This window comes from Accipiter gentilis, chromosome 20 (assembly GCF_929443795.1).
Source record: "Accipiter gentilis chromosome 20, bAccGen1.1, whole genome shotgun sequence".
In the NCBI taxonomy this organism is placed as follows: Eukaryota; Metazoa; Chordata; class Aves; order Accipitriformes; family Accipitridae; genus Astur; species Astur gentilis.
Window position 1 is genome coordinate 11,699,397 of NC_064899.1, and position 12,317 is coordinate 11,711,713.

Genomic DNA, 12,317 nt, shown 5'->3' on the forward strand with positions numbered 1-12,317 from the left:
GCATTTGTTGGGTTCCTCAAACTCTGAAATTTATCAAGCATCAGTGGATGCGCTACGTTGTAGCCCCAGTAACATCTGTGGCATAATTCAGATTCCATATTAATTTTCCTCTTTGACTGTCCCCATCTGTAACAACAGTGTTACCTGACGTAGAAGTCGCTTGGAGGAGAAGTAACAAGTCATGCAACCTGTCTCATAGCTGTAGGGGCCAAATATACAGCTGTGAACAGCTACGAGTAGCTAAACAAGATACGAATGTGTTGTGCCCTTCAATCATAAAATTGAAAAAATCCCTAATATTTCTACAATAATCTCTTAAGTGCTTTTAAGCCTAATCTTGCCGAGTTCTACCAGTGATGTCAACCAATGTTGGAGAAAGTAAGAAGGGGGGGGGGGTTGCTCACAGCCTTGGGAGGTTCTTCTGGGAATCTTGGTTTTCCCTACATGCTCGCTCTCACACGGTTCACTGAGCATCTTTCAGTGGCTCTTTTTGGGAGCAATTTGTTTTGCAGAGTCAGACTTCCCCTGTGAGACCACAGCTCTCCACTTTTCAGTCACTTACCAAATAAGCTAACAGAATCAGCTACTGGAAAGAATACAGAAAGACCATGTTATGACAGTTCATAGGGTGTTGACTCTGATCAGATATGATTCAGATTCAGGGTGATTTGGGAGGATAAACTTGTCCTTCTTCATTGCCTCCAGAACAATTTCTATGTATCGCATGGTGAAACCTTTCTTTTTCTTTCTTTTTGCTTCTTTTCTTTAAATAGAAAAATAATTGTTCAAGCTGATAAGCAACCGGTAATTCTTACGCAAGCAAGCAGGGAAGGCACAAGAGCAACCTTCAAGGGATTATAAGTGTTGAACTGTGTAACTCTAAATGGTGCTCATCTAATTGATGCTTTACTTAGCAGGGGAGGAGAAAACTCTAGCAAATAGTTAGCGGTTATTTTGCTTTCAGAAAGAACACTGTCACAGACATCTTCCTAGAAATGCCACATCACTTGTTAACAAGTTGTTCTAGGAGAATCTTCTTGATGATTTATGTGCTGCCACACAATTCTTTTCCAGTCACTGTGAAAGTGCTGGATTTCCCTTTTATTTATTTTGAAAGATTGCATTGAACATGGACAAGAGAGCCAGTTCAGCAGCTCACTTCAGATCCTGGGAGCATAGAAAGTTAATGTACCTCCTGTTCTTCGTGTGTTACGTGCATATGAAACAACAGACAAGTAGGTTATTTACTGCCTCGGTTGTAGAGTTGCTAATATCTGACTATTATGCATGGAGTGGGGGGAGACATTGCTTTTAAACCATATCACAATTTAAATTTAGCACCAAGCATGTCTGAAATGAACAATAACCCCTCTACTTTTACAGAGGAAGAAGAGTGTCTGTAGGTAAGGCATTAAATTGGGAGCCAGGGGACTCGGGGTCAGTTCCTGGTTCTCTTGTAGGGTTTTGTGATTTTAAACAAATCGCTTTCCTGCCTGACTGTGGTGCTCTGAGCTAAAATGGATGCTTGAGTGGGCAGTGGATACTGCATAGGGAGATGGGGGCTGATGAACAGTTTGACAAGTTCTCTTCTCTCGGTCTCGTGACATATTTTTACTTGTCAGGAATATAGAAGTTGAAAGTTTTGTATTGAGTAAGAGAGCTAACACCAGCTGCATGCAGCATTGGGTAAGAATACCTGCCATGCGCAGATAGGTCCTTTCTCAGAAGATGAGTTTTGTATGGGGTTGTTCACTGTGAACAGCTTCTGAGATGTTTCAGGACATCTTAAACAGTAGGAATAATTCATATCTGGTTCCAGGCCAGGCAAAGATGGTACATTACTGTTAGTGGTGACACTGTTAACTACGTAAACCCACTATGCATCGGTACCTCTGGTGCTCTTGAAAATATTCACCTTCATACCTGCACTTGGAGAGCACACTCTGTAGCAAAACATAGATGTGTGTCTCATGGACTGGTGGTGACAGCAGTGGACTTGGTGTTAGGAAACCTTGGAGGAGGCAGTAAAGCTTAATACTTTTGATTTGGAATGACAAAATCTAATTTTATGTTTTCCTCTCTCTTTCTACATACAATGAGAACTTCCCTTTTCGGGAGTTAAGACTTTTATTGCAGAGGGAAACGAAGGGCTCTCTAGCCAAGATATGTAGTCAGTATAACACATCAATAATAAATAACAAGGAAACCTGTTCCTTGTTTAACCCCTTCGATTCAGTGAAGTGCTCCAGTAAGCACTTGTGGTATAGAAATCATAGATACTAATTTTTTTCCCTCTTCCCTATACTACATGTGCACTTTTGTCATGGTTTAACCCCCGCTGGCAACTAAGCACCATGCAGCCACTTGCTCACTCCGCCTCCACCCAGTGGGATGGGGGAGAGAATCGGGGGGGGTGGGGGGGTGGGGGGAGTAAAACTCATGGGTTGAGACAAAGACAATTTAATAGCACAGAAAGGAGGAAACTAATAATGATAATAAAAACAATAATCAAATGGCAATAATAATAAAAGAATTGGAATATACAAAACAAGTGATGCACAATGCAATTGCTCACCACTCGCCGACTGACGCCCAGTTAGTTCCTGAGCAATGATACCCCCCCCCCCCCCCCCCAGTTTATATACTGGACATGACATCCCACGGTCTGGAATACCCCGTTGGCCACTTTGGGACAGCTGCCCTGGCTGTGTCCCCTCCTGAATTCTTGTGCCCCTCCAGCTTTCTCGCTGGCTGGGCAAGAGAAGCTGAAAAATCCTTGACTTTAGTCTAAACACTACTTAGCAACAACTGCAAACATCAGTGTGTTATCAACATTCTTCTCATACTGAACTCAAAACACAGCACTGTACCAGCTACTGGGAAGAAAATTAACTCTATCCCAGCCGCAACCAAGACAACTTTAAATTTATGCTTCTGGTTGCTTTGTTATATTTCTTGAAGGAGGATTCCTCCTGCTATGTGAATGTCACCTTTTACAAGTGACAGGAAGATTAAGTAAAACGCTGTACAGGTAATTATAACAAGGCTATTGGCAGCCTGTAACACAGTGTAAATGACACAACTAATTTTGCTGTTAAGACATAATGTATATGGCAAGTTTTACCTGTAGCTGTACTTCGTACAAGTTACGCTGTCTCCAGAGGCATGCGGTGCACATCACTTTGACCATGAGTCAGCCATAAACTCAGCAGAGCCCTTCTACACAATGTCATTAGAGTGTGAGGAGGAGCTGCCCTCTGACATTCATTTCAACTGCAATTAGTTGTGTCACTTTTTGGAGAGCTTCTCTCATTGCATAGATGGTTTTGTTTAAATTCAGATCAGATGTTTTGTATCTGAGCCTCTGCTGTGAATTTTCTCTGCTAAAAAAAATAAATAATATACTGTATCTCATGGTCTGGAGAGAAGTTTTGACAGTTTTTATGTACTTATCCTTGTGCGATTGATCAGATTCTGGTTATGCATATGTTCAGTGACTCCATCCTGATATGCCCTTGACTTTCTCAGAAGTAATATTGCAGCCATCCTGGTTTGAAAAACAAAGCAACACCAACAAAGCATAATAATGTGGTGAAAATCTCCACCGTGAGTGCTTTGCTTGCCCTGTTCTGTTCTACCACACACAAACTCTTTCAGGGTAATTAATTAACTGTCATAGAAGCAAAGCAGCTAATGAAGCTTTCTTCACCAGCCTTGCCCCATTGGCTAATTACAGAAGAGCCAATGCGTAGTGCCAAGGATGAGCTGAATTATGGAGAAGCATACAGTGTGCATCTTTTGTAATGCTGTGAAAGAGGAACCTCTTAAACTTATTTGCTTGTGTTAATAGCATCTGGAGCCAAGGAATTGTGCAGTCTACTTTTAATAGCCTGAAGGGCTTTTTTAAATTTTCAAAATGCAGATTATTTATTTAAAAATGTAAGCAGATTACACATCTGAGACGAACATATTTTAGGGCTTGCTTTAGTCTCTTTCACCTTGAATTGCATGGAAAAAGAATTGTTTCTCTTCTAGCCCGGACAGCATCACCTTGGATGTGCAAAAGGGATCACTGTTTTGTACATTGGGTAGCCATTTATATCTGTGCAAATTGGCTTTGAAATGTTACTGTTGTAATTGCCCAGTGTTTCATACCTGCTGAAAGGACTGCGACAAGAGAGAGAAGTCAAATGGACAGTGCAGTTGCTTTCAGTTAAATCCAGCCATGCCCTTTGAGAGGTGAGACACAGATTTGCTGGGGCCAGTGTTTCTGGAGCAATGGGATAGTTCTTGCTTCCACATCTACACACTGGAGAAAAGAATATTTCTACATTAGAAGCTGGAAATGCTAAAGGCTAAGGCTACTAAAGACTTCTTGTTGTTTGTTGCTTTATTACCCTGTTTGAGGAAAATCTATTGTCTTTCTCTTAATAACCATGACCATATTTTGGCATTCAATTAGACTAGGAGGGATAATTAATATTACACGGATCCTGTCAGGGCCATCCCCAGTGACTGGTCTTTTGTTCCAAGGATGCTCTTAGATAGGATCCTGACGGATCTCCTCCCATCACATGCTCGGGCCAATGCCTCTATGGTGCCCTTAGAAGGGATAATGAAGAGAGATTGCCGTGTTGTCTGCATTATACAGCTTAGTGATTTACCTAGTGCGTAATGGAGGTGAGAGCTTGGATGAAGGCTACCTAGTGAAATTCAAGCTGATTGATGCTACGTTTATGGACTGGGAGAAAATGGTACAGAGATGTTTATATCCATACATTTAATTTGAAGTGATATGCCCTACTTTCTGTTGTTCAAGCTAATATTCCACTCCTTGGAGGCCAAGGCAATTAATACTTACCAGCTCCCCTTTCTCATAGGTGAAGGGCTGTGGTCTTTCATGTCAGAGGTGGAGGTCTCCACAGAGATCTGTGACACCTCGTTTTAAGAGGGAAAATACGCTTTTTAACAAGATGGCAAAACTACATAACTTAAGTCTAAAGTCCTGTTTAAAATTACTTATTCCTCCTCTGGTGTTTTTTCTTACAGAGGAAAAAAAACCCATCTACCAGCTAACTATACTGTTCCTTGCTCTCAGATGGTAGAGCCATGTTGGTATGTCTCTCTTCCCGTGTCCAGCTCTCTGTCTCCATGACACTGTACACATGTGCCATTAGTCTTGGCTATTACATGTGGCGCTCTCCCTCTTAATTCTTCATTTCCAGCCTTTCTAAAAGAAGCAGTAGAGTTCCTGTTGGACCTAAACCCCCACAATATCCTGGACAGGTTTAAAATGAGGCTCTCTCTCTCCTTATCACGACTGAAGTTTTTAAAACATTAGTTACTTCTCTTAGGGATGCTGACTCCAACTTCAAGTTTCAACAAAAACCCCAAAACAAGCCAAAGTTGAATCTTAGCCTCATATAGTGAAATGACTTATTTTAAGTCAACCGGGATACCTAAATTATAACAGAGTGAAAGAATTATGAAGAATTTTTGGAGTAGCTTTTAATGCATCTGTCATTCCTTTCATAACTGAATTACTGAAAGTCTAGCAGTATTTTGTATTTTACTTTCTTTATATGTAATTATAGCATTAGGTCATCCTAGAGTAATTTTTAGAAGAAAATAACTTCTTTTATTAAACTGGAAAGTTCAATTGAACTATTTCAAGTTGTTAAAATAATTGAAGAATTTAGAGATAATTGATATTCGATGAATACAAGACAGAAAGGTTAAAAATTTAGCCATGCTTTGATTTAGTTAAATGGAGTTAAAATCACAATATGCAATTCAGTTCTTCTTTGTCATTCCTTTCTGTGTTGTGGATGTCCATTTTTTCCTAGATTGAAGTGTAAGACAGCATGCAAGTGGAGAGGAAGAACAAAACCCTGTGTTCAAATCTGAAAGGTCATACTTGCCTTTCATCCATTTCCCCATCATAATTTTGGGGTTTTTAAAAAGAATTAGGTAGCTCTGGACAGGGAAGAATTTCACCTTTAAACTGCATCTGTAACACTCCATAAAATATATAGGTGACAAACCAGTACATGAGAACTGAGACCAAGGAAAACAACAGATAGCATACTGAAATCCCTCTGCCTTGCAAAAAGAAAGTAAAAATTATTCTTGGATGGCTCACGTCCTTCAGGCTTGGTTCTTTTGTCATTTTACGATGTGGGCTGTATGTTTGTCCAGCCTTCAATAAACAAAGGCCTCTTGGGATAGGAAAGGGCTAGACAGAAAAGAAACTCAAGGGCAGAGAGTTGGTTCTAAGGGAAAACCAACCAGTGGGGGGAAAGGGACAGCTGCGAGCTCAAAAATTACTTGTAAAAGTACCAGAAAGAGCTGTTGATCAGAGCAGCCCAGACAGCACCCTCTTGCCAGAAAACAGCCAGCGAGGGGATTTCTGCTGCCTCGGTGCTGCTTGTGTGACCGAGTTGTACCTTCAACTCCAGCTCGGAGCAAGCTGGCAGTGGCGGTCTTTGTGCTCGTGTTCACTCGTAGGGCAGGTTCACTTCTCTTCCTAGCTTGTATTTCTCATCACCAATCATCCAGACTGGGACACCAGCTACTATGTGTCACAACTTCTTGTGAAAGGTCACACATCTGAATTCCATTTTCATGTGTCAGGACTCGTTCAGGGACTGAGTCAATGAATTGCAGTTATCTTGCTGTGTAAGCACAGTGAACATTAAAAAAACCCCAACCAAACCCAAACTAACCAAACAAAAAATATCCCTTGCTGCTCCCTTTTCTAACAGTCAGGCTACTGGGTGTTCAGCAAGAGCACAAAGACATTTGTTTCCGTTTCAGATGTATAATGATAGATGCAAAGACTAAACTCTGCCTCACAAAAGTAACAACCGTTTTCATGTATACTTTTCTATAGTATACTTTTCTACAGAATCGGGACGAAAGTCTGTCGGGATGTTTGTTTTGAAAAAGAATATACTACTTTTATATGGAAAAAACCCCTGTCAACCAAGTTGGTATTTTTGGATCATAAAGGTACTAGTGGCAAAGAAGTTAGAAGGATAAAGAAACACATAATGAGTAACCCAAACTAGAAATCTGAACTACAGCTGTCAAAACAAATAGCAAGAAAACAAAACTGTCTGAGTTCAGCCTTCTACACCGCAAATAATTTCTTGTCGACCTTTCCTCCGTAAGTTGTGGTAAGAGCTAACTTAAATCATCCCTGCTGTCATCAGTCCTGTTTTCAACGCTGCAATTGGAAAGATGTACTACCAGTGATCAATTAGAAGACACTAGTGCTTTTATAGTGCCATGGCCCATGAAACAATAGTGCCATATGAAGACTACCTTGTCCTTCTCAGTGTCCTTGATACCAAAGACAACCCATAAGAGGAACAAAATAGTGAGTAATGTTCTGTACGTGTCTCATTTTCTTTCTCTGCGAATTGAATTAACATAGCCCTGAAAATGGAATGGAAGCAGTTGAAAACGAGTGTATGCCTTTCTTTGTGACCCACCTAAGTGCATGTAACAAGCTGTAAAAGCTGTTCCAGCCTCTTTTCAGCTGGCTGAAGAGCAGCTTCTAATTAGCAACTTATGTAGTAAATTAAATAAAGTGAATCCTTATAGTATAGATTGTAGCAAATGCAGGAGGGAGGGGGGAAAAATAATGCTAGAGGTTGCTTCAAGGCATAAACTGTCTGTGGATTTAGCAAACAGGTGCTTCCTTTTATTCAGAATATGTTTTTGTCACCACGTTTTTCCAGGGTACCCGGTGTAAAGAGGCCCAGATCCCTCACCGAGGACTCCTAGTACAACACAACACATATTGACCCACTCAACTTTCATGAGAACGCTTCCTGGGGGCTTAAGGGAATTGCATAAATTGTCGGTATGATTCATAGCGCTTATTAACTAGACGCTTCAAGTGTTGCCTATTGAAGTGGGCACGTTTCAGTCAACAAGTTTATATACCAGGCTGTAGCAAACTATAATTGATCTGGGTCATGCCTGCACATTCACAGGCGTGATGGTCTAAAGCAAGATTATTGTAGATGGCATAGGTGATAAACTCTGCAGTTGTCCATGGAAAAAAAAGCAAACTTTTAACAGTATAATTTTAACAAACTGTAACTATTAGGCTGTGTTTTTTTCATGCCATCTGAACAGTTCCATTGTTGGGTTTTGGGTTTGTTTTTGACAGTAAGATTAGAATAACTCATCATACCCATGATGAGTTGTCACAGCTGCTTCACTGAAAAGCTTTAATACATACGTGCTTTTCAGAAGCAAATTTTGCATGCTTATCAAGGCATTCATTTGTTTCTGTCATACTTTGCTTAGGTGCTGCTGAGTTATAGTTTGCTGAAAAGCTCTTTGTTTAGTAGCCTCAGAAAAAGAATTTTTTCATGTTTTGCCTTCACTGAGTATGTTCCCTTCCCTACTGCTTGCTGGGGATATTGTATCCTCATCCTGTGAGGCCTCAGGCCAAGATTTCAACATGGAGCAGAATTCCCCATGCAGGTGGAAGAACTAGAGTAAACCAGAATGGTGATTTGGCAAGGTTTTCTAAATAATTTGTGTTTGTACAGTTTGCTTTTACTGCATGCTTTCTATAGTGGTGCTATTGAAATGACTGTTAAAAATGCTTCTGCCAGTACATGTTCCCGGCCTTTCAAAACATAATTTCAGACTATGGCAGTGTTATCATGCTTGGTTTTAATGAAAACAATTTGATCAACAATAAATCTTGTAAGGGGATCACTGGAAGTGGGAAGGTGGTTTGTCCTACCTTTCAGATGAAAGGGAGAAGGAAGGAATATGGATAGTTGCCAGACAAAACACAGGTGAGACTTTGGAGTCTAGACTGGAACAGAGGTAAGAAAGTGTGGGTAGGCATACAAGGCGCTAAGCTGGAGGAGAAAATTTTGTCAAAGGGCTCTTTAGAACAAAACACCAAGCTGAAAGATGGTAGTAAAGAAAATAGATGTTACAGAAGAGAGGACTTGGGTGAAACCAAATGACCTGGATCCACCTTGAGGACCCTTTCATTTTGCTGAGGAAACTGAAGGGAGAGTCTATATAAGAAATGAATTAAGGGGAATTCTTCCTCTTAAATCTGGGTCTCCCACCTCCACCCATGAATGTCTGACAGAAGGGGAGCTAATTTTAAGCAGTGAGTGAGTTTACCTAATCATCTATAATGCCTAGCTTTATCTTTAGGGAGAAACTGATTGTGTGTTCAGAAACTGTGTGTGTTGCCTCTCTTTATGCCTATATGAATCTTTTCTCTCGCATATCTGGAAAAGGCTAAACCAGAAAGCTTATCTTTTCAGAAGGGGAAAGGACTTTGGTAACGTGCAAGGGAGAGCCTTAAGAAGCAGGACTGGGTGCTGGGGAAAGCAGGTGGCAGGAGATTTCATGGACTTGGGATCAGGTGCTCCAAGGAGCTCATGTGAGCAACCAATGTGCAGAAAGACTCCCAGATTAAAAGGTAATGCATGGACTTCCTTTAAATTGCGCTTAAATACTGTTGGCTCTATCAAGGGTATCATCTGGATACCCTGTTGCCTCCAGCAAGGATCTGATGTCTGGCAGGGAAGATACATAGCGAAATTGCAGTCAAATTCAGCGGGACAACTTTGGAATGCAGGGAATACAGAGTGGAAGACAGAAGCTGACTGGAATTCATACTGGTAGGAAGAACAGGGTGAGGGAGATGTTGGGCTCCACAGCCTTGGGAAGGATGTGGGACTGGTCCTGGGCAAAGGCTGTGTGGAAAAGACTGGGGAAGGAAGCTTGAAGAGGGATGATGGGAAGGAAAAAGCTACATCCCTGGCTGTCATCCCATATAAGTAGGAAGAAAACCTACAGATTTCACAGTTGTGTGCATGACAAAATGGCTCTGATCTGGAAAAGAGAGGAAAGGTGACAAACCCATGTCTATTCTTCCAGACATTGCTGCAGCTGTGGAACTCAACTTTCTCAAAGGGTTGCTCTGTTCAAGCGACAGAGGCATTTGTGGCAGATCTAAGCCTTTTCACCCTGCAGTCTGAGCCATGTAGGAACAGGTTAGGGAACACACAGGGTGCAGTTTCTGGCCTTTGACATTTGGTTTGGTTTGCTATTTAAATTTGGGGATATTTGATCAAAAAACTCTTGTGTTTAAGAGTACTTTGAGAAAGCAGTCTATTAGCATTTCCTATTAGTAACATAAGTGTGTACTTTTGACAGTAATCTCAAAGGAATATCATGAAGATAAATTCAGGTTTATGAAGTGCTTGGTTACTATAATGATAAACTTTCTAGAACAGCCTGTGAGTAAATGGGTAAAGCCGTACATGAAATGTGCTGTATGTTAAACTATCTGTAGGGACACGCTTCTTAAATATTCAGATTAAAATATTTAACAGTCCTGTTCATTCGGTGAAAATCATTTGAGAAATCTGAATTCATAAAATTAACATGTCTTTTTTAATCTTTTCTTTTCCTTTTATTTATTTTTTTTTTTTTTTTTCTTCTGGAAGTAAAGGAAATTACAGTCTGTAATTTGGAAGTAATACATGTGTGTGATTTCAGCTCTTGCAAGTCACTTTTTTATGTTCTTGCAATAATGGATGACAATCTGTGGAGTTCAGCCTGCAAGTTTGGCAGAATGGGTTTTCTTTGCATCTAGCTGTTTAAGCTTTTGCTCCAGTGACTTTAAAATGGAGGTACCTGGCTGTATGAATCCCATATTCCACTTGAAGTACTCCTTAATTCTAGGGATGCTCTGTCCTCTTCATTATATTAGAGGGTGGCAGGTATGATTCATATTAATCTTAATTTTTTTTTTAAAGTCAAAATGAAAATTCTAATATAAAATTGCTTTGTGCTTCCTCCTGTGGCCTCTTGAGGGCAGTAGTCTTTCAGAGCTATAGAAAGTTGAGACTTGCTTAACTTTTCAGTCAAAGCATGCTCCTCATAATAATCATAATTATCCATTGGCAATGCAGAGGGATGCTAGAATTCATTGTGTCATTCAATCAATAAAAATGCTGCACTCAAAATTTTCAAGCCAGTTTGCTCTTAAAAGTGTCACACAAGCATTTCTATTTGTGTTTCATTATGGTATAATCTGTATAACTGGACCATATGTTCAGCTAAAACTAGGCCTTCTTCCGAAATTCTCCCAACTATACTAGAATAAGCAAGATTAGACTAAATCTTTTTGTTTCTTTGGAGATTAGGAAATTTCATAGATCTTAGAATGGTACAAATCTGAGGAAGTCTTTGGTCTTTCAAAACGCTGGATTTATTTTATCTATATTTAGCTCATGAAAGTATATCTTATCTATATTTGCCATATACACACCATTTTTGTTAATAGCCTAGTACTCTTGGCAGCCATCTTTAAGGATATGCGGATAGGAAGACCAGGAAATCTTGGATCCCATAATGAGACCTCACTGGTTCTTTGAACCTGAGAATATCTAAACTTTCTAGTCAAGTACAGACTTGGCCCATTGGATACAAATCTTGTTTGACTTGATTCACAGTCAAAACTGCAGAATTTTGGTTCCAGCAAATTCTGGAAGGAAAAGGAGGGGAAACCCCATTCCACTCCTATCCATACCTTCCCTATTATCTGGTATAATCATTGACTAAAATACTGTTCTTTGGAGCAGGAATTTCAGCCACAAACCTTCCTTTCCAGATGACCATCCTAATCATTAGGCTACACGGTCAAGCTCTTCCTTGTACTATCTGTAGCACAAGATGTTATGAATCCTCTTCTGTTTGTTAGAAAATCCTCAGCAGGACGGATTGTGTGTCATCAAATGTATATCCACTAGATGATACAGCCAGTCTAGTGGACCTTGAAAGAAGTACGTGTCTCTGTCTGCAAGCAGAGAAAGAAATTTATTCCAGGTCCTACTTCTTCCAAAGAAATGTTCTAATCACAAGCTTTTTATGTAAAATAGCTTTTCCTTTCCCTAGAGGTCTTGCTTTCTTTTGTTTTAAAGTGGTGGCAATCACTGTGGTATCTGCGACTGCCTGATCCATAAGCCATCTTTTGAGAATGAATCCTGGGTTAAATCTTTCAGAACATCCAGGAACAGGAACATAAAGTTTCTTGAGTCTGATAAGGGATAAAACCACAAGATGGATAACAAATTTTGCCATGTGTTCAAGGCCAGAGCACTGCCTGCCACAGATGGAAGCACAGATTTAAACACCTGCCTGCAGAACCTGAAAATCAAAATTCAAGATGCCTATGGGGTCTGGGACATAAAGTCATCATTTTTAAGCACGATATCTGAATTCTGATTAGTCCTGACTAGAGTTTGTTAGTAGAT